Source organism: Coenobita brevimanus, chromosome 3 (assembly GCF_032717465.1).
Source record: "Coenobita brevimanus isolate Jiangsu-jjx chromosome 3, ASM3271746v2, whole genome shotgun sequence".
Taxonomy (NCBI): Eukaryota; Metazoa; Arthropoda; class Malacostraca; order Decapoda; family Coenobitidae; genus Coenobita; species Coenobita brevimanus.
This window is the reverse complement of record NC_136956.1, coordinates 18,332,506-18,355,774: the sequence shown is the minus strand read 5'-3', so window position 1 is coordinate 18,355,774 and position 23,269 is coordinate 18,332,506.

The window sequence follows — 23,269 nt, the reverse complement described above, 5'->3', positions numbered from 1 at the left end:
GAGAAAAACGCGATACTTGGCAACAACGGAGGTCAGTAGTACAAAGGTAAAGTATGCTAATTGTAGCTAAAGGGTGGTGGTACTGATAGACAATACCAGCTGGAACATCCTTGCCCGCGTTTATTCAAAATTAACTCAAATCGCAAATGCGACACTCTTCCGTTATGTCCTTTTCGGCGAGCGTCGCAAACGCGACGCCCCGTGTTTTAGGGGTTAAGATCTGCAGGGTAAGGGATGCCAGCCAAATGGTGGAAAAGGCTGGTGCATTCTTCACTGCGTATGGGTACCAAACTCGTTAGCAACAGACCTGGCACAGGAAGGACACTGCCAAGTCTGGGAAGCCATCTCAGACTGAACCTCAGCATCAAGGCCATTCTCAGAATAATGGCCAAGGTCCAAACAAACCGCAGAAGAAGGACCAGGGGCAAAATACACAGAAACCTGCTTGGAAGCGGTACAACAAGTACCCTAACCAGCAGCAGTATCAGCCACGCAATCAACAATGGGGACAATCTTTTTCAGCACCAGCCCCAGTGTATCGGAGGCAGGAGGCTAATGCAGCCTTCATTCCCCGACAAGCGCACAGTGGTGTCATCCCTAGCAGCACAGGTACTTCCCCACAGTTCAATAGTCTCCCTGTGACAGTGAACCCTCCTCCACAGGTGGTCAACGCTCCAACTCCCCAGATGGTGAGTACGACCCCTCAGGCATCTAGTTCAAGTACGCACCCTGTCACATTCGCAGAGTTGTGTGCTATGCAGCCTTATCAGTGGCTGGCTGCTACCTCCTCAGACCCTTCCACCAGCAACACTGCCTTTCTTGTTCAGCTAAGGTTTGTGGGAGGTGTTTCAGTAAATGTTCTGAGAGACAATGGTTCCTCAGGTTGCTCCGTCAAGCAGAGTTTAATTCGGCCTAATGAGTACACAGGTAGGCAGATCCAAGTTAGACTTATTGATGGATCAGTGAGATTGTTCCCTGAGGCACGTATCCAGGTGGCACCTCCGTTTTATACTGGTTCGACACTTGCAGTTGTCATGCCAGAAACTTTGTTTGACCTAATTATAGGTAACATACTAGGTGCCAAGCATAGTTGCACCGTAGATAGCACCACTCAGACTTCAGCTGTAGTATCTTGAGCCATGGCCAAGGCTCTGAACCATGTCACCCCAGTGACCATTGCATCGCCACAAGATCTGATTTGTAGGCAAAATGTTGTCCTGGAACAATAGTCTGACCTGACACTTGCTGCTGTGAGGAAGAAACAAAAGGGAATAGTGAATTATTCATGGGGAGGTCAAGCCAGGTTCCTTTGTAAACAAAGACGACTGTACCATGAGTCACAAACACCCCAGGGCGAGGTTCGACTGCAGTTTGTCGTTCCCATGAAGTATCGCCAAGCAGTGTTAGAATGGGATCATTGTTCAGCGTCATGAGGTCACCTGGGCAAAAGGAAATCCCAGGGCTGTATCCGTCCTGACTTTTCCTGGCCAGGAACAGGACAGGAAATAGATAGGTTCGTGCGTTCCTGCAATGTGTGCCAATGTACCACCAATCAGGGACATGTCCTTCCTGTGCTGTTTGAATCCACACCCATAATCTCTGAGTCAGTTGAGAGAGAGGGCAGTGGTAATGTGGGTGCAGTCCTGTCTCGCCTGCTAACTAATGACTAATACGGGCAACTGTTGTACGCTGGGTTCCATAAGACAGGTGTCCTCAGAGATTTATGCAATCCAAGGACCAGCTTGGTTCCCAGTTAATAGTGTACCAGTAAGACCTGACATCTCGCCCCTTGGTCCCACAGGACACATTACGTCCAGGACCTGTATTTACATGTGTACCGTAGGTTAAGGAGGAAGTTTGAGAACCCCGAAAGGGCAGTCTGAGGCTGTGTGTGAATTACCTTGTGGAGCTTCTCGAGCTGTGGGCCTTTCTGAGGATTCCCGGAGAATTTGCGCATTATCCACACGACTGTTCACACCCATGCTGGGAGTTAAAAAGTGACCCTCCCGAGTTTGCATATTCTCAGCCTGCCGATATTAATCGTAAGTGTGGAGTTAGGTTTAACCAGTAAACTGCCCGTTCTGAGAGATTTGAGCAATCCAAGGACTAGCAAGATTCCTGGTTAATAATGTAGGTTTAACCAGTAAACTACTGGCTGTCCTCAGAGATTTATGCAAACCAAGGACCAGCATGTTTCCTGCTTAAGAATCTAGGTTTAACAAGTAAACTACAGGGGTCCTCAGAGATTTATGCAATCCAAGGACTACATTTCCTGGTTAATACTGTAACCATTAAGAAAATAATAGTGTACTTTTTGTAAAATATTTACTGACTACTAGGCAGAGAGAGAAATTGTAATTTAATAAAAATTGTTTGTCGCACTGACACTTCTGATGCTCCACCTTGATTGATTTTGCAGGTACAGATGGCGGGCATAGCAGTTTTCCCGTGCAGATCAGCTAATTGTCTCTGTCACATGCTGCCGGCTCTTCTCTTCTGCCTCGTCATTTCTATTCACTATTGATTTGTATTATATCATTTTACACATAGGTACAGTTACACTATAACTCACAACTACACTGTGTATTACTGTACATACACCATGCTACATAACAATTAGTTGTTAATGTAAATGTAGCGAACTTTTCGCTCAGTTTGACCAGAGCTTGGGATTTTTCACCATCGTTACGGAGTTTTTTCCTCAAGCTTGCTTCTATTAACGTAAATACGAGGTTTTTACGCTCCTCGGCAACAGTGATTTTCTCCTGTAGCAGGATAGTACACACACCACAGTGTAAATCTTGTGTGACTGAGTTAGGATGTAAATATCACCTACTGTTAATTTTTCTATGAAAAATTCATTTTGATGGAGCGTAATGTCACGAATTAATTCGCGATATTGTATTAGTATTGTATAAGAGAATGTCTGAATTTCACTGAAGTGCATTCATTTTCACTCAGACCCTTAACTGCCTCACTTTTGCACTCGGATCGTAATGAGTTTTCATAAACCTTGTCATTGTTTTCATAAGTGACTGTCTTTCTGTATAGACAGTGTGTTTCATTGAGCGAAAATTTTTGTGTAGTTGTCATTCTCACATTGCCTCTCGACCATTGGGCCGTGTCCAGCCTGCTTACATGAGTTAGTCGGTGTCAAGCAGATATGGGAGAAGGTTCTTTGTGCCAGAGCTGAGAGAGGAGGCTCCTATCGCCTACAGTCTCCAGAGTTCAACGATTCCCCATATTTCCCAGCCGAATTTGGTGATCAGGTGTAGTGAGCTGAGAAGTGAATAGCAGCGCCTGGTTGCGACAGACAGACGCCCGGTCTTTCGTAGCTTCAGCTCCGTTCCCTTCTCTGACCAGTATTTTCATTCGATTTCTTAGCCTTAAGTCTGATTAGCTTTTGAATGAGTGAGTGAGTGTATTTCCTTTGTTATTTGAATTCACTAGTCCCCCTGTGACAGTGAATTCCCTTTTCGAATTCATTTTTGAGATTCATGTAACGTAAATTTATTGTAATCAATAATATTACAGTTCCTTTCTTGAAGGTTAATGTAATGTATTAATGGTGTTTGATTTTTCCACATTGAGCTTACTTTAGTTTGCCGCTCCTAGTTTGCACAAACTCCTTACATTGTTCACGACTGGTATTTAAGCCACTTCTTTCATATTAAAACTTAAATCCGTTGTGCCAGCTATAGTTAAGCACCAGCAAGGACATGTCCATTATTAGTATTAGTTACTGATTGTCAGGGGGTAAGAATACTTTCTCAGAGGCTATCAGTACTAACAATTAGCACTCGTGAGTAGATTAGTCTCCACTGTGTACTGTTGAGAAAGTTTATAAAATTATCGGCCTTAGAGACTTGGCGAAACAAGCCATATAAAGTAAAGCTCACTATTTGATTTTCACAAGCCAGTTCCTTCGATTAATATAAGCATAAATTCCTAAATTCACATCCCCCCATGACAGAGTTGTTGTTGTTGTAGAGGTGTGGTGGCTGTAGTGGTTTGGTAGTTGTGGATGTGTGGTGGTTGTGGAGATGTGGTAGTTGTGGTGGTGTTGTGGTTTGGGAGGTGTGATGGTTGTGGAAGTGTTGTGGTTCTGGAGGTACTGTGGTTGTGGATGTGCGGTTGTGGAAGTGTTATGGCTCTGGAGGCATTGTGGTTGTGAATGGGAGGTTGTAGATGTGTGGTGGTTGTGGAGGGGAGGTGGTTGTGGAGGTGTGGTGGTTGTCGAGGTGTGATGGTTGTCGAGGTGTGGTGGTTGTGCAGGGGTTGTGGTTGTGGTGGTTGTGGAGGTTTGGTGGTTGTGCAGGGGTTGTGGTTGTGGAGGTGTGGTGGTTGTGAAGGTGTGTTGGTTGTGGAGGTGTGGTGGTTGTGGAGGTGTGGTGGTTGTGGAGGTGTGGTGGTTGTGGTGGTGTGGTTGAAGAGGTGTGGTGGTTGTGGAGGTGTTGTGGTTCTGGAGGTATTGTGGTTGTCTATGTGTGGTTGTAGAGATGTGGTTGAAGAGGTGTGGTGGTTGTGGAGGTGTTGCTTCTGGAGGTTTTGTGATTGTCTATGTGTGGTTGTAGAGGTGTGGTGGTTGTAGAGGTGTGGTGGTTGTAGAGGTGTGGTGGTTGTTGAGGTGTGGTGGTTGTGGTTGCTGTGGCTGGTGTGGTTTTTCAGCTGCCACAACTGCATAACTAAGAAGTGGAGTCTCTTTTATCCGAAAATCATGGGACTTTCAAAGTTTCGTTTAATCGATTCTTTCGGATAAAGGATACTGTAATAATATGTAGGATACAAGGGAACAGTACTGTATTCACCTATTACCCATTTCTGGCGACGTCTAGCCCACCACCACCAGCAGCACCCCAGAAGCCACTCAACCATCACCAAAACACTTAATACACTGTAGTAACTACGTATGTAACTGCACTTTTGTAACTGTAATGGAAACTGTCAACTTAAAATCTTCACTCAAATACACTTAAATAAACCTTCACCACAACAATTATGTAATTCACTATAAGCAAATAGAACAATTAAAGTCTATCTATCTATCTATATACCTAGGCTGCTTCCCCCAGGGAAAGGGAGATAGCCGAGACAGGACGACACACTCCCCATTTACTCATCCATTCAAACACATTCATTCGCATCTTAGCCCCAAGGGGAGAACGGACAGATCCTCACCGCACCACACCGCACAAGGGTCAACTGCGCAATGCAATCAGTGACATCCACAGCAGGGCCCGACAGCAGAGCTGATTTACCCCTGCCACATCATAACAGACCCATCCCCTTACCCGCACCTGACCTGACTAGCTGATCAAACCAAATGCGGGAGAATATCCCCTCAGGGCTGCGTCATCACTTATTCATTCACAATTTCTCTCCATTTATTTCTGTCACGCACAGCCACTCTTCCTTGCTCAACAGACATCCCTCTCGCATACAATGCTCTCTTCACACTGTCCATCCATCCTATTCGTAGTCTTCCTCTCAGCCTTACACCTCTCACATCAGATCTAGTTATCTTTTTCACCAATCACTCATTATCCATTCTCTCCATATGCCCAAACCATCGCAACACCCTCTGCTCAACTCTACCAGCCATCTCCCGAACAACTCCAGTTCTCCTTCGCACTTCATCATTTCGCACTCGATCCATATGCGTCACTCCACACATACTCCTCAGACACCTCATCTCCATTACATTCAAACTTTTCCTCTCTGCTACACCCATATTCCATGTTTCAGCCCCATATAACGCAGTCGGTACCACAACACCCTCATACAACCTTCTCTTTACATCCATTCTAAGCGAACGACATCTAAACACTTTTTTCATTCCTCCCAGCACCTTTCCTACTTCATTTATTCTAAACTTCACTTCTGCATCTATTCTTCCATCCACAGCAACATGTGACCCTAGATATTTAAAACACTCTACCTCCTCAAGCAACTCGCCATTCAAAACTATATTCATCCCCCTACCATCTATCAACCTACTCCTTATACCTTTCATATGACATCTCATCCTTCCTCTGCAGCCACACTTCATATGCACGTCTCTTCTCAGCCACAGCCATACTTACTTCCTCGCACCACCATTCACACTTCCTTTTCTTACACCACCACCCACACATCTCACACCACACACCTCTTCTGCATGCCCCACCACAGCACTCTTAAACAACTGCCATTGCTCCTCCACACTGCCATTTTCCTGATCTTTCAGTGTGTTCCACTCATCTTTCAATTTCTCCTGATACTCTATCTTTTTCTCTCTTTTATACAACTCACTCACTTTCAAAACCTCCCTGCCACACCTAACCCTCCTAGCTCTCACCCATCTGTTACCTACTCTTAACTTTCCCTCCACCAGACAGTGGTCAGACATACCTCCACCCTCCCCTCTCAGAACCCTCACATCCAACAATCTTCCTATTACATTCCTAGACACCTAATTCTTTTTTCATATTTTCTGTTTCCTTATTCAATCATTTCCACATCATCTACATCATTTCCCACATCACCCTATCTTCTGAGGTGGTGGATGGGGGCTGGCGCAATGAAGGCTCGCAATAGTGACTAGCGGAGCAACGGTAAACTAACGCTAGTGGCGCGAAACAAGCCCGCCGTGTTTGAATTTTCGGATAGATTTCAGATTTTTGCGGTTAATCGAAATGAGAACGTTTTAGTAAAACTTACGGTTAATGGCATATTACGGTTAAAAGAATTTCGGATAAAAGAGACTCCACTGTACTACAACACTGGGCAAAAGAGGCTACACTACGTTCAAGCTTTTTTTTTTTCTTTTTTTTCGAGAACAAGGCTGTGTGTCGCGGCCAACAGCAATGTGGTATGTTTTATTTTTTTTATTTTTTTGACTGATGACGATTGACACTCGCAATGTTTAGACGGGATGAAAATTGGCTCAGCTTTGTGTGTGTGTGTGTGTGTGTAGGATACTGGGGGAGTAATCTTGAAACCCCCCTACCCCCAGGGGGGGAGGGGATTTCAAGAATACTTCTACTCCTGTTTTTCTTTCCCCTTCTCTCCATTCCATCCTACTACTACTACTACTGCTTCATCATCATCATCTTCTTCGTCTCTGTTTTTCTCTCCCCTTCTCGTCATTCCATCCTTACCTCCTTCTCTTCCTTCCCTCCTTCCCTTCCTTCCCTCCTTCCCTTCCAACCCTCCTTCCCTTCCAACCCTCCTAATCTTGGCCCACAACAGCTCAACGTTCACCCAGTCACCCTCCCTGCCTTTCTGCATCTGACTAAATTCCTCTCCTCCCCCCTCTGTCTGTCTGTCTGTCTGTCTGTCTCTGTCTGTCTGTCTCTCTCTCTCTCTCTCTCTGTCTCTCTCTCTGTCTGTCTGTCTCTCTCTCTCTCTCTCTCTCTCTCTCTCTTCTCAGACACTCTTGATGTATTATATCACTCGCCTTTTCCTGAGCACCATCTCACTGTCTTTAATTCACTCTTTCCCTCCCTTTGTGTCCTTCTGCTGCCCTCTCTCCTTCCTCTCCCTCTTCTTCATTGCATCTGGCTATTTTACGCTCCCCTACCTCACTATTTTCAATTACATATACTGTACCCTCCCTTCTCCTCGATTCCCTCACTCCCTCCTTCTCTTGTCTCATGCCTCTCTTGCTCCTTCTCATCCAGAATTGATCCATCCTCCTCTCTCCACATCTTTACCTTCCTTCCTTTTACTTTCTGCCTTTTCGTTCTTCCTTAATATTCCTTCCTCCCCCCGCCTTTCCTCTTCCATTTCTCTTGTTGATGTTTTTCTTTGTCTCCCTCTTAATCCCTATCCATTCATCCTTAATCTCTCTCTCTCTCTCTCTCTCTCTCTCTCTCTCTCTCTCTCTCTCTCTCTCTCCCTTCCACTTCTTACTCTTACCAATCCTACCTCAAAATTTTTTTTAATATTGTCATGATGTAAACACTTTCAAATTTTCAAAGTTTTCCAAGCACGTCTTGCCCTGTTTTTAGATATATTTGTTTATTTTAGTATGATTTCATGGATATGTTTTTTCTTTTATCAGAGTAGCACAAAGTATAAGTTTTTGAGAGGAGCAAGAAGTGTTTCATGGAGAGACAGAAAAATGGGGAAGTGAAGGGACGCTGTTGTGTTGATGTGGTTGTGCTGGAAGTCATTAGGAGGAATGGCCAGAGATGGTTTGGCCATGTGGATAGAATGGAAAGAGATTGACTGGGAGTGCGTATGTGAGTGTGGTGAACGGGAGGACGGGGACAGGAAGACCGAGGATGTGATGGAAGGAAATGTGTGTGGAATGAGAGGGTTATGAACTGGAGGGAGGGCAGCGGACGGCAGAGGACAGAATAACGAGACGATTCGTTTGTGGCCACCCCTTCCGAATTAAGATGTCTGACTACAGATAGACAGACAGGTAGACAGGTTCTCTCCCTCCTTTCATCCTCTCCGCCACTACCTCCTTTCCTTTTCCAGCCTCATCCTCCCTTCCTTTCGTCCTATATTTCGCTCCTCTCCTCACTTACTTCTCACCCTGCACAGTTCTCCCTTTCTCAATCTCCTCCCTCCCTCCTTCCCCACCTGCCCCACCTTTAACCTTTAAGAGGCTGTGTTAAAAAGGCCAGAGAGGGAGGAAGCGAGGGAGGTAAACAAGGGAAGAATAAAGTGGAGGAGGGATCAGTAACGAGAGAAAGAGAGAGAGAGGGAGGATCAGTAACGCGCGGGCGACCGTGTGTGTGTGTGTGTGTGTGTGTGTGTGTGTGTGTGTGTGTGTGTGTGTGCAAGGTTAGCAGTACAATGTGGCGCTTGGGAGCTACGTTCATGATAATGACTGGTAGTTGTGGAGGTGTGGTAGTTGTGGAGGTGTGGTGGTTGTGGAGGTGTGGTGTTTGTGAAAATGTGGCTGTAGAGGTATGGTGGTTGTGATGGTGTTGATGTTGTGGTTGTGGATGTTGTGGAGGTATTGTTGTTGTGGAAATGTGGTGGTTGTGGAGGTGTGGTCATTGTGCAGAAGTTGTGGTTGTGATGGTTGTGGTTGTGATGGTTGTGGTTGTGATGGTTGTGGTTGTGATGGTTGTGGTTGTGATGGTTGTGGTTGTGGTGGTTGTGGAGGTGTTGCGGTTGCGGAGGTTGGTGGTTGCGATGTGGTGGTTGTGATGTGATTGTGAAGGTGTGGTGACTGTGGAGACATTGTCTTTGTGGTTGCAGTGGCTGGTGTGGTTTAAAGGCTGCCACACCTGCATAACTAACCACTACAACACCCTGGTCAACAGAGGCTACACTACAGTATGTTTAGCCTTTTATTTTTTTTATTTTTTTCCAGGACAAGGCTGTGTGCCATGGCCAACAGCAATGAGGTATTTGTTTTTTCGGCAGATGACAAGTGACACGCGCAATGTTTAGACGTGATGAAATTTGGCCAGCTTCTGTGTGTGTGTGTGTGTGTGTGTGCGTGTGCGTGTGTGTGTGTGTGTGTGTGTGTGTGTGTGTGTGTGTGTGTGTATCATCTTTCAAGCAGTAAAGATAACAATAACTTCCGTATCTCCCTTTCTCTAACATTTTAACATCCATTACGAATATGTGCAATTCGTTATCCTTTTTTCTACCACTGTCACCTCAAGAAATACACTTTATAATGAGTGGGTGAATTTCTTTGACTGCCATGATATTTCTTGGTTTAAAATGTCGTCAGAAAAATACGTACTGTGGCTGTGTCTACAACTTAAAGGGATAATGAGAACATCCTTATCAGTCACAGCTCTAAACCAAGAAAATGCCGCACCACACTGCTGCACATAACACTGTACCACATCTACTCCACAACACTGTACAACACCACACCACAACACCGTACCAAACTGCAACACATCACCGCACTACATCACAACACCACACCACAACATAGCCATAATATGATGGCATCATGTGAACAACAAACCCAGTCACCCAGTCGTTGCATACCTTTACGGGCTTGACCCAGCTGGACAGCCTTATAACAGCGAACCACCAGACTTCCTTTGGTTATATGGATTACCCACCAACATTGCAAACGGTTTTCTGAATGTCAAGAACTTATTTGGCTAGTCATTCATTGTGCAGTATACCTAAATATGCATGCTATAGTGTGAGCTGATGGTGAGCGCTCTTCCCTACCACATGCAATATCACAAGAAGTTGCTGCATTAAAGTTGCAATATTGAAAAAAAAAAGTGCTAGGGAACATTCTAAGCCCAGAGAATAGGGCATAGGAATTTGAAGGCTGTAAAGACACAGAGAAATTTTAAATAACCTAGAGTTTTCACATTTTAAAGAAACATGGTTAATGAAAGCAAGAATATCTAGGAACATCCTCCCGGTTTCAGCACTCTTTCACTCTGTCTCTGTCTGTCTGTCTGTCTGTCTGTCTCTCTCTCTCTCTCTCTCTCTCTCTCTCTCTCTCTCTCTCTCTCTCTCTCTCTCTCTCTTTTAAATGCCTCTTTGCATGTGGCAAAGAAAGTAGTGGACGAAAATAAAGAATATCATTCTACTCCTTTTTCTTCTAACAATAACACAAAAGCTAGTTGCAGGAGGAAAAATATCATCGGTAATTTTATATGCCTTTGAAACGCATCATACTGAATCCTAATTGAGACAAATTCTGATGCATATTATCCGATTGTGTAATTTGGAAGGTTGGATCAAAGCTTAAGATAGACTATTAAAAATGCACGAGGCCAATTTTTGGCAATCCATCTCTCAGTGTCGGAGAAGAATATCTCTATCTATAGCCAGACGCCATAATCCCATAAGGGGTGGCCGTTTGCCACTGAATTATTTTTTTTACGGGGAGGGACACTAACTCTCAACCAACCCACTTTTTGACAGGTAGGGAATACGTATAGGTTGGTTATATGGTTGCTACCCAGCGGTGTAAATGGTTTCCTGGCTTACTCGAAACTTTCAGGCATCTTACTTAATTTAAAGCCACCTGAAAAGGAAAGGAGAGTAATAAAAGGTGACATGAAACATGGGAGAATTAGGAAGAGTGGAAGGCAGACACGGGAAAATGATGAATAAGGTGAAGGACAAAGTAGGCAGCAATACATCAAGTATGTGGATGACGGTCGCCACCACCTATCACCATCAGAGAAGAAACATCCCTTGTTATGAGCTGTTGTGCCAAGAATATGGGCCTGTGATACTATAGTCGCGGCGCACGACACTGAGGTTGTTATTATCGTGCCCTGGCAAACTACCCCTCAACAGTGCGTCTGATTTCGTGTATAATATGAGACGCATGTGATTCGTGTATAATATGTCCTTGTATAATAATATTCGTGGATAATATATTCGTATATAACAGTATGATTCGTGTATAATATGATACGAAATCGGACGCACTTTTGAGTGGTAGATTGCCAGAGTACGATAATGACAACCTCAGAGTTGTGCGCCGAGACTACAGTTCGTATTCTCATCGGTTATGGAAGCTCCCGAACATCTCTTCCATAACGATTTATTTTTGGATATGGCTGACCAATATCCCTTTTATACATTAGTTATGCAGAGTATGGCAATATTAGAATGATATATGTAACGGAAGACAGTGAAGTGTAATAATAAAAAAAAAATAACAGTAAATTGCTTAGTAAAAGGTGGTAAGGAACTTCCTTTACCGACGAGAATTTTGTCCACTGTGTGGTTCCATTCCAACTTGTACAGTTCTCTGACCTTCAGTACTGGAGGCACCCTCACTCGTCCTCGTTAGTGATTAATATTTTAAAATGGCTTCATAACATTCCTTTCATACGTTACTTCTGCATGAATAAAGTATAAAATTAGTATTAATCAGTCACTGTCAAAAATAAATCACTAAAGAGGAGGTGTAAGGGCACTTCCAGTTAGAACATGTTCGATTTCTACCTCGGTATTACGTTACCCACCTCAGTGTAACGTGGCCAACCTCAGTGTTACATGGCCCACCTCAGTGTTACATGGCCCACCTCAGTGTTACATGGCCCACTTCAGTGTTACATGGCCCACCTCAATGTAACGTGGCCCACCTCAGTGTTACGTCACCCTGAGTTGAAACTCCCGGGGCACCATTTCCCGAAGTACTTACGTATTTATCAGCAAAACACAGAAAGTTGGAGTCACGAAGCACATTCATCCCCCTCAGGTTACCCTAAACTCTGCCCATATGTGATGAGAAGGAACACTCAGGAAATCGTGACTTTCCCCTCTCTGGTACCATCGTCGTAAGTTGCTGGTAATGGCGTAGATTGTACAGTGAATGGGTGAAAGAAGAGGGCTGGAGACATAGGGGGCAATTAGGTCGTGATGGAAAGGACCTGAGGCGAGCTGAAGGGGATGTGAAAGAGGTGACTAGGTGAGGGGAGATGGCTGTAGACATAGGGGGGACATTTAGGTCGTGATGGAGAGGGCCTGAGGAGAGCTAAAGAGGATGTGAAGGAGGGGGATTAAACGGAGGACAAGACGGAGATGAACAGAACATAAGAGCTGACCTGAAAGACCTAAATCAAACCATCACTGACATTTTTGAATTATGGAAAGGAGTCTGACGTACACCAGAAAATAAGCACTGGAAAAGTGATCATTAGAAGTAAAAAAAAAAAAAAAAAAAAAAAAAAGGAACCACGCAGATACTGTAGAAGTGGAAAAACTTTTAAAATTTGATAGGGAATGATATAACAAATCAAGAAAAAAAAAAAAAACTGTAATCTCTTTTCAACAATTATATCTCAAACAAAAGCATTGTTTCATGGTTACTGGCAATTAAAAAATACTAGTTTGTTTCAGTACACCTATCTTACAACAATGGCCCGTATTTTCGTCGGTTAAAGAAATTCCCTAACAACTTTTAATAAGCGATTTATTTTGCTTATTACAATTCATTCCCTATTTCCGTGTTACATAAATCTTTCAAACAACGCCATACTCTGTTTAATTAACGTGCACATGGATATTAACCAGCCATGTTTAAAAATGATCGCTGAGGAAGAGCTGTTAGGGTACTATCTTACCCAGCGGCAATACCAGCCAATGAGAGTTTGTTCTGGTTCCAAAATGTTAAGTCCATTTTTCCTATAGTTTTTTTTTTTAATGCGAGGAAGAAGGAACCAAAGGCTATGAGCCCGTAATAAGAGATCCCTCCGAGAGAAAAACAAAATACAAGAGAGAGCCAAATTCAAGATCCATTCATTTCGAGATGCCTGGACACACTGCGTTTGAAAGACTGGAGAGCATAGGCAGCAGGAAATACAGACAGAGGGAGAGAGTTCCAGAGCTGACCTGTTGCATAAATGAAGGACTGGGAGTAACGGTTAACTCTTGTATTAGAGAGTTGGACAGAAAAAGGATGAGAGTTTGCTGCCAGACAGGTGCTACTCGCCCGTCGTAGAGGTGGAGGAATGCATGCAGACAGTTCAGAGGAGCAGTGACCATTAAAGTAGCAATAGAAAAGAGATAGAAATGCAATGGTGCGGCGAAGAGACAGAGGTTGAAGTGAGTCAGTAAGAGGAGGAGAGTTAATGAGACGAAAAGCCTTTGACTCCACCCTATTGAGAAGAGCTGTATGTTGGGAGCCTCCCCACACATGAGAGTTGTACTCCACACATGGGCAGATAAAACCCCTGTATGGAGTCAACAATTGTGCAGGGGTAAAGAAAGAACAGAATCGACTTAGCACACCTAATCTCTTGGAAGCAGATTTACAAGAGATGAAATATGATCTTTCCAAGACAAGTCCCGAGTAAATGAAACCCCAAGCATGATCAAGGATGATGCAGGATTAAGCTGAATATTATTAAACATTAGTTGGTATAGTTGTGGAAGATTTTGACTGGTTGATAGGTGTAAGAACTGAGTCTCAGATGCATAAAAACAACAAGATTATTTTTACCCCAGTAGGAGATACGAGCCAAGTCAGACATTAGGTGTGCCATAGCCTCATCCCTTGTTTGATGAAGTAACTGCTGAGATGGGCGTTGCGGGAACCGAATGGAATGATGAAGGGTGGAGTCATCAGTGTATGAGTGGATAGGGTTAGATGTACAGATTAGAAGGTCATTGATGAATAAAAGGAAGAGAGTTGGTGATAGGACAGAGCCCTGAGGAACACCACTGTTGATAGATCTAGGAGAAGACGATGGCCGTCTACAAAGTGGCTATAGAACGACCAGAAAAGAAGCTAGCGATGAAGGCACAGATAGAAGGATAGAAACCGTAAGAAGGCAGGTTGGAAATTAAAGATTTATGCCAGACTCGATCGAAAGCCTTTGAGATGTCAAGTGCAATGGCAAAGCTTTCGCCAAAGTCCCGAAAGGAGTATGACCAGGAGTCTGAAAGGTAGGTGAGAAGATCGCCAGTGGAGCGTCCCTGACGGAACCCAGACTGACGATCAGAAAGAAGGTTGTGATAGGAAAGATACCTTAAAATTTTTCTATCGAGAATTGACTCAAAAACTTTTGAAATACAGGCCGTTAAAGCAATTGGACGATAATTGGAGGGTTGGGAGTGGTCACCCTTCTTTGGGACTGGCTGAATGAGAGCAAACTTCCAGCAAGAAGGAAAGGTACAAGTTGACAGACAAAGGCAAAAGAGTTTGCCTAAGCAGGGTGTAAGCACAGAAGCACAGTTCTTCAGGACAACAGGAGGGACTCCATCAGGTCCATATGCCCTATTTATCTTGAGGCCTGTGATGGCAGAAAATACATCAGCTGAAGAAATTTTAATGTCAGCCATGAGGAACTCAGAGGCAGGAAGTGATGGAGGAACAGCACCGGAATCGTCTAAGGTGGAATTGGAGGGGAAAGCCTGTGCAAAGACATCTGCTTTATCAATAGAAGGAATAGCTACAGAACCATCAGAATAGAAAAGAGGAGGGAAGGATGATGAGGTAAAGTTGTTAGAAAGGTTTTTGGCAAGGTGCCAGAAGGAGTGGGAAGAATTCGAGTTGGAGAGTTGAGAGCATTTAGTACAGATGAAATTATTTTTTGCAGAGCGAAGAACAGACTTAGCACGATTCCGGGCAGAAACTTAAAGATGATGTGATTCAGGGGTGGGTTGACTCCGGTACCTTTTGTAGGCCCTCTCCTTTTTGCGGACAGCATTAGAACAAGTGTGATTAAACCAAGACTTTCTTGCGTTAGTCAAAGGATATGAGAAAGGAATGTATGCTTCCATGACCGAGAGAAAAACTTCGGTAATGCGCAAGGCACACACAGATGGCTCCCGGCCATGGAAGCAGCAATCATTGACGGGAAAATCAAAGAAGTACTGCCTGATGGCCTCCCAATCCACGGCTCCAAAATGCCACAGGCGACGTTTCCCTGTAGGGTCCACAGGCTGTACCAGAGTGATAGGACAGGTTAAGGTGATAAGGTTTTGATCAGAGGAGCCCAATGGAGAGAAAAGATTAACAGTGTAAGCAGAAGGATTAGTTGTAAGGAAGAGGTCAAGTATGTTGGAGCTCTCTCCAAGGCGGTCAGGGATACGGGTAGGGTGCTGTACAAGTTGCTCTAGGTCATTAAGGATTAAAAAGATGTAGGTTTGTTCACCAGGTGGATCAGTGAAAGGAGAGGAGAGCAAAGGTGGTGGTGAACATTGAAATCTCCTAGAATGGAGATTTCAGAGAAAGGAGAAATGGATAGAATGTGTTCCATCGTAGAAGTAAGATAGTCGAAGGATTTTTGATAGTCAGTGGAATTAGGTAAGTCGTTGCGTATATATACACAACAGCCACCTTTGGCTTTGAAATGAGTATAGGGAAAGTAGGAGGACACAGAAAAGGGTTTGCTGTCAGTTGCCTCAGACAGCTGAGTCTCAGTTAGAAAAAGAAGGTGTGGTTTAGAGGAGGAGACGTGGTGCTCATCAGGGCGAAAGTTAGAGGAAAGGCTGCGAATGTTGCAGAAATGAAGAAGAAGAGAGTCAGACAGTGGTTCCAGGCACGTTGGGTCGTCGCCTGGAGAGGGGCGGAAGGTGGGGGCATTTCTGGTCCCCCCCCCCCCGGGGGACTCCGAGGCTGGGTGATGAGATGCCATGATTTTTTTTTTTTTTTTTGGAAAAGGAAGGGTAGTGTGTACTGTGCATGGAGTTTGGTGTATATACTTAGAGAAATTTGTGTTGGAGAGCATGCTGGCCTACTCTCTGTGTAACTGAGACACTGAAAAAGTTCAGCAAAGGGGGATGGTCAGGAACTAGTCCTGAGGGCTGATGAAACGGGAGCTCCAGCACTCCCTGTCATCAGCTTTCCATCCACCTCGGGAGTACTGCCCTGCTCGACTGGTGCTACAGTCTTTCAAAATTTTTGCCTTTCAAATTAAAGCACGTCAAGCATTAGTAAGCGTTCAATGGCAGACTTTCGTTATCTTTAACTGATTATGGAACACTGATCAGTTTTTTTTTTTTTTTTCCAGTGCAAGGAAAATGGAACCAAAGACCAGAAGCCCTCAAGACTGTTTCCGCCAAGGAAAAAAACAGTAGATAACAGAGCGCCAAACTCAAGATCCATTCATTTTCAGATGCCTCGGCACACTTCGTTTGAATGACTGGAGGTCATAGGCAGTAGGAAATACAGTTATAGACGGTTCCTAGGAAATACAGTCAGAGAGGGTTCCAGAGTTTACTTGTTTATGTTCATTTTAAGTCTTAACACTAGCCAATTGCGTCACATCATCAAGAAAGCTCCAATTTTTATCTGATTCTGCTAACTACTGGCGATTTTGTTCTGGTGCTGACCATCAGTAGCAAAATGGCCAATCTTGTAGAGGTGATGGCCAAGTTTTGTCCGTTATTTCATTTTTCCTTTTTTTTTTTTTTTTTTTCCCCCAGCGTCCGTAACTGTAAATGATTTTGTTTTCCTGTCTGTTATCAAAGGACTCGTAGTTGATTCATCAGGTTTTGCACATTGTTCTGATGTGCAGAATACCACAATTTAAGACATTGTTATTGTTGAAGGGCCCTGTGATTATCATGTGCTCCTCTAAACATACGTCATCTATTCAGATCGGTTTTATTAGGCTTTTTTTTTTTTTTTTTTTTTTGTCAGTTCTTCCTTATCATCATTCCATTTCCTTGTCATACATAATCTTGACACAGCGAAACCATCTTACTACTGTATCTTGTTTTCTATCCAGGAGAGCCGAACGACAAGCAGGATGTGAAATCAGGAGATCAGACTATTCATAGCGGATCAACATGAAGCTTGCAGTCGTGAGTTGTTATTTCAGTTTATCAGACTAGTCCTTCGTTACAGCGTTAATATTTTAGTACTTAAGGTATTTGGTACTGAAGAGGGACGCCTTCACATGGTGGCATCGGTATCCCTGTGCAGTGGAAATTATGCAAATACCACTCATCTCCTTATCCCTGAAATGAGGATAGTGGACAGCAGGAGGATATTAGCTTGCAGTTCACCAGGCTCACTTCAAATGAGTCTACAGTTGCCATCACCACTAGACTGCATTAGGTGTTTTGAACTGTCTGAAAAATGTAATCTGGCCTCATACTCTCTCTCTCTCTCTCTCTCTCTCTCTCTTTCATATATATTTGGGATTAATTGCTGTTCTGCAAAATAATTATTTAGGTCTGCCTACTCCTATTTGAGGTTTGAAAACGAAAGGTCTTTGCCACCATGGCTGTTACTTTTACATTCTTTCTTTTGTTCATGTTTTATTCTCTCTCTCTCTCTCTCTCTCTCTCTCTCTCTCTCTCTCTCTCTCTCTCTCTCTCTCTCTTAAGATGCCCTAGAAATTAAAAGGTTAGGTTAGGTTAATTTCTGTGTTGGAATGAGTTGCGTAAAGCTCAATTAAGTTTGTCAAAACTAGATTGGGTTAGGCTAGGTTACATTATATAATGTTACTTTAAAACACGTTGGGGGTAGATTAGGTAAACTTAGATTGGGTCAGGTTAAATCAAGTTGAGGTATACTGAAGTCAGCTGGGTTAGGGACTACATTAAGATGATAGTAGGTTAGATTAGGCAAACTTAGATAAGGCTACAAAGATTAGATTGAGTTTGGCTAGGTTAGGGTAGTAAAAGACAAGTGTCGATAGCTCTTCCCATAATTCAGACATCTGGGCTGGGGTTAATATGACGTAAGAGCCTTCATTGCATCTCCTTGGCGATTTATTCTGCATAATACACTTTAGCATTTTCTTGTATGTTATTCCCGTCGCTTTAATGTACACATGGTTTGCATGTAAAACCTACAAGAGGACACTAAGCTGTAATCTACAGAATAAACAACCAAGGAAGAGGTACTACGGAACATCCAGTCACATCGTCCCGAATATTCGCACTTGAAGCTGATACGGGTGTGGGCCAAAGCTCTTGTTCTCCTCGGGTTAGGAGGCTCCCTAGCACCTCTTCCTTATCGATTTATTTTTGGATATCGCTGGTTGATATCTTTTTGTACATTACTTATGCAGAGCATGGCAATGAAAGGAGGATTAATATAAAACAGAATTGGAAAGCAAGGCATAATAAGCAAAATAAATCCCTTAGTCAAAGGTGTTAGGGAGCCTCCTTAACCGATGAGAATACGGGCCTAACTGTTGATTACGATTACTGTTGTTGCTTTACCCCGATCTGTCTGGGCGAGCAAACCCGTCGACTATAAATAACTGGCACTGTGAGGTCGTCCTATAGTTACAGTTCATAAACGTGGAAGAACCAGCATCTATCTTGTGGTAAACAGCACTTCGCCTGGGTAGGTACAGGGTCCTTCCCCACGGCGAGCTGACGAAAAACACGAGGAGGTTTGGCTTCTGAATGGATGCTTCATCCAATTCAGGGTTTACAGTGCCACCACGTGTAGGCTCCTTACCAACGCCATCACTACTTTTCTTTTTTTTAACGCAAGGAATTAGGAACCAAAGGCCAGAAGACAGCGAGACTGTGCCCTCAAAAAAAAAAAAAAAAAAAAAAAAAAAAAAAAAAGCGAGAGGGCAAAATTCAGCCGTTTACTTCGAGATGCATGGACACATTGCGTTTGAAATGCTGGAGATCGTAGGCAGTAGGAAATATGGACAGATGAAGACGGTTTCAGAGTTAACCTTTGCCTACATGTAGGACTTTTTTTTTTAATGCAAGGAGCAAGGAACCAAAGGCCATGGGCCTGCAAAAAACTGTTCCTTCCAAGAGAATAACAAAATACAAGAGAAAGCCAAATTCAAGATCAGATCATTTCGAGATGCCTGGACACACTGCGTTTGAAAGACTGGAGATCATAGGAAGCAGGACATACAGGTAGAGGGAGACAGTTCCAGAGTTGACCTGCTGCATAAATGAAGGAGTGGGAGTAACGTAAACTCTTGCATTAGAGAGCTGGACAGAAAAGGGATGAGAGTTTGCTGCTAGATGGGTGCTATGCGCCCGTCGTAGAGGTGGAGGAATGCAAGCAGACAGCTCAGAGGAGCAGTGACCATTGAAGTAGCGATAGAAAAGAGATAAAGATGCAAAAGTGCGGCGAGGAGACAGAGGTTGAAGGGAGCCAGTTAGAGGAGGAGAGTTAATGTGACGAAAAGCCTTTGACTCCACCCTATTGAGAAGAGCTGTATGTGGGGAACCTCCCCACACATCCGAGTTGTACTCCACACAGGGGCGGATAAAACCCGTGTATAGAGTCAACAATTAGAGACTTCACCAGATCCTGTTTCAGAAATCTGCCACTAGGTTCGCTTCCATCGCCCAGCTGTGATGCGGGGTAGGCATTGAAAATGTAGCCAGTGCTTAATTTCTTTTTAATTTTGACATAAAGTAAAACACCTAAAAACTTATTTTACTCATCAAATTACCCAGATGGCATGATATGCTACAAAGAAATTACAATATGGGAGCCCTTTAATCATATATAATGTATTACAAGTGTCATTTTGTAAACTCCGCTTTCGTCAGTTTGCTCATCCCTGTAAGTATAACACAGAGACAAAACCTAAGCAATTTTACTAGAACCATCCATAAAGCAAGATAATAGTTCTTATAATATTTGTCATTCGTTAGTATCCACAAAAGAAAATAGATGTGTAGCCGCAAATTTAGCAACACCTTTCGATATGCCGCCCTGCCTGACGTATGACTTTTCCTAATAATATGGACCTTTTGGACGTCTTGGTCATCTTAGTAACCAAAGTCTAACACAATTAATTCTTTTAAATGTTTCCCTGGCTCCACCGCACAGTTTAGTAAGTTTAAACTTCGATTCCTCGTACTATTTTATGATTATAGTGTCGTACCGCACTGCCGTTCGTTTGGATTAATATGGCTGACTCACCAACTAAGCAATCATTCAGTACATTATTTTCAGTGGAACTGCTTACTACTTTAAAGCATGCTAAAACACGCACATTACAAGTCCTGAAGGTAATCTCCTTTTACTAACTGCACACGAGTTATTCAAATATATGTAAATAGACAGCACACTATTATAATCCCCAAGCTAAGATTCTTTGAAAACCTGGTTATTCTTTCTTTACAGGCATATATATATATATATATATATATATATATATATATATATATATATATATATATATATATATATATATATATATATATATGCGCTAGATTGAATAGGAAAAAATATTCCTATAAATAGCGGTATTATTATAAACTTAGTATTAGGCACAAGTTCACAGGTCTTTAAAACCCCGCAAAAATATTTAATTGAGGCTGGGCGATGCTAGACCACCTGGTGGCAGACCGCTGAAACAGATTTGGTGAAGCCTCTAATTGTGCTGGGGTAAAGAAGGAACGGAGTCAGCTTAGCACACCTAATCTCTTGGAAGCAGATTTTACAAGAGATGTAATATGATCTTTCCAAGATAAGTCCCGAGTAAATGAAACCCCAAGCATGTTCAAGGATGATGCAGGATTAAGCTGACTATTATCAAACGTTAGTGGGTACACCAGTGGAAGATTTTGTCAGGTTGATAGGTGCAAGACTGAGTCATTGATGCATTAAAAACAAGATTACTTTTACCCCAGTCAGAGATACGAGCCAAGTCAGACATTAGGTGTCCCATAGCCTCATCCCTTGTTTGTTGAAGTAACTGCTGAGATGGACGTTGCGGGAACTGAATGGAAAGGTGAAGAGTGGAGTCATCAGTGTACGAGTGGATAGGGTTAGATGTACAGCTTAGAAGGTCATTGATGAATAAAAGGAAGAGACTTTGTGATAGCACAGAGCCCTGAGGAACACCACTGTTGATAAATCTAGAAGAAGATCGATGGCCGTCTACAACAGTGGCTATAGAACAACCAGAAAGGAAGCTATAGATGAAGGCACAGATAGAAGGCTAGAAACCGTTAGAGGGCAGTTTGCAATTGCAAAGCTTTCGCCAAAGTCCCAAAAGGAGGATGACCAGGAGTCTGAAAGGTAGGTAAGAAGATTGCCAGTGGAGCGTCCCTGACGGAATGCTTACTAACGATCAGAAAGAAGGTTGTGATAGGAAATATGCTTTAAAATTTTTCTATTAAGAATTGACTCGAAAACTTTTGAGATACAGGGTGTTAAAGCAATTGGAGAATAATTAGAGGATTGGGAATGGTCACCCTTCTTTAGGACTGGCTGAATGAGAGCAAACTTCCAGCAAGAAGGAAAGGTACAAGTTGATAGACAAAGGTGAAAGAGTTTGCTTAGGCAGGGTGTAAGCACAGAAGCACAGTTCTTGAGAACAAGAGGAGGGACTCCATCAGGCCCATATGCCTTATTAGCACTGAGGCCTGTGATGGCAGAAAATACATCAGCTGAAGAAACTTTAATGTCACCCATGAGAAAGTCAGAGGGGGAAGTGATGGAGGAACAGCAGCAGAATCGTCTAAGGTGGAATTGGAGGAAAAAGTCTGAGCAAAGAGATCTGCTTTATCAGTAGAAGAAATACCTACAGAACCAACAGAATAGAAAAGAGGAGGAAGGGTAAAGTTGTTAGAGAGGTTTTTGGCGAGATGCCAGAAGGAGCAGGAAGAAATAATTTTTAGCAGGACAAAGAACAGACTTAGCATGATTCCAGGCAGAAACGTAAAAATGATGTGATTCAGGGGTGGGTTGGCTCCGGTACCTTTTATAGGCCCTCTCCTTGTTGCAGCCATCATTAGAACAAACGTGATTAAACCAAGGCTTTCTTGCGTTAGTCAAAGGATATGAGAAAGGACTGTATGCTTCCATGTCCGAGAGAATAACCTCCATAATGTGCAAGGCACACTCAGATGGCTCCCGGCCATGGAAGCAATAATCATTCCAGTGAAAATCAAAGAAGTAATGCCTGAGGGCCTCCCAATTCGCAGCTCCAAAGTACCTCAGCCGACATTTCTTTGGAGGGTCCACAGGCCGTGCTGGAATGATAGGACAGGTTAAGGTGATAAGATTGTGATCGGAGGAGCCCAACGGAGAGGAAAGATTGACAGTGTAAGCAGAAGGATTAGTTGTAAGGAAGAGGTCAAGTATGTTGGAGCTCTCTCCAAGGGAGTCCGGGATATGGGTAGGATGCTGTTCAAGCTTGTCTAGGTCATTAAGGATAGAAAAGATACAGGCTTGTTCACCAGGTGGATCAGTGAAAGGAGAGGAGAGCCAAAGGTGGTGGTGAACATTGAAATCTCCTAGAATGGAGATTTCAGAGAAAGGAGAAATGGATAGAATGTGTTCCATCATAGAAGTAAGATAGTCGAAGAATTTTTGATAGTCAGTGGAATTAGGGGATAAGTAAACAGGGCAGATATATTTAGTAAGAGAATGAGAGGTAAGCTGAAGCCAGAGTGTAGAGAATTCAGAAGAATCAAGTTCAGGAACACGAGAACAAGGTAAGTCGTTGCATACATATACACAACATCCACCTTTGGCTTTGAAATGAGTGTAGAGAAAGTAGGAGGATACAGAGAAGGGTTTGCTGTTAGTTGCCTCAGACACCTGAGTCTCAGTTAGAAAAAGGTGAGGTTTAGAGGAGGAGAGGTGGTGCTCAACAGAGCGAAAGTTAGAGGAAAAGCCACGAATGTTGCAGCAGTGGAGAAGAAGTGAGTCAGACTGGTTCCAGGCACGTGTTCGGAAGTTAAGAAAAAGCACAGAGAAAGTACTGGTAGATAACGTTCTTTGAGATAAACACTCCTACTTGATAAAACCGTAGCTTACTTACATTATATTAACCCCTTAACCGCGGGGCTGCTGGGAGTGTGCTATGCTTGTCCCGTGGGGATATTCGCACTCAAACTGAGTCTTTAAATATATTTCCCAAAAATCAGTTATTAGTCCCAGAATATCATAATTATATAAGCATATGGCACA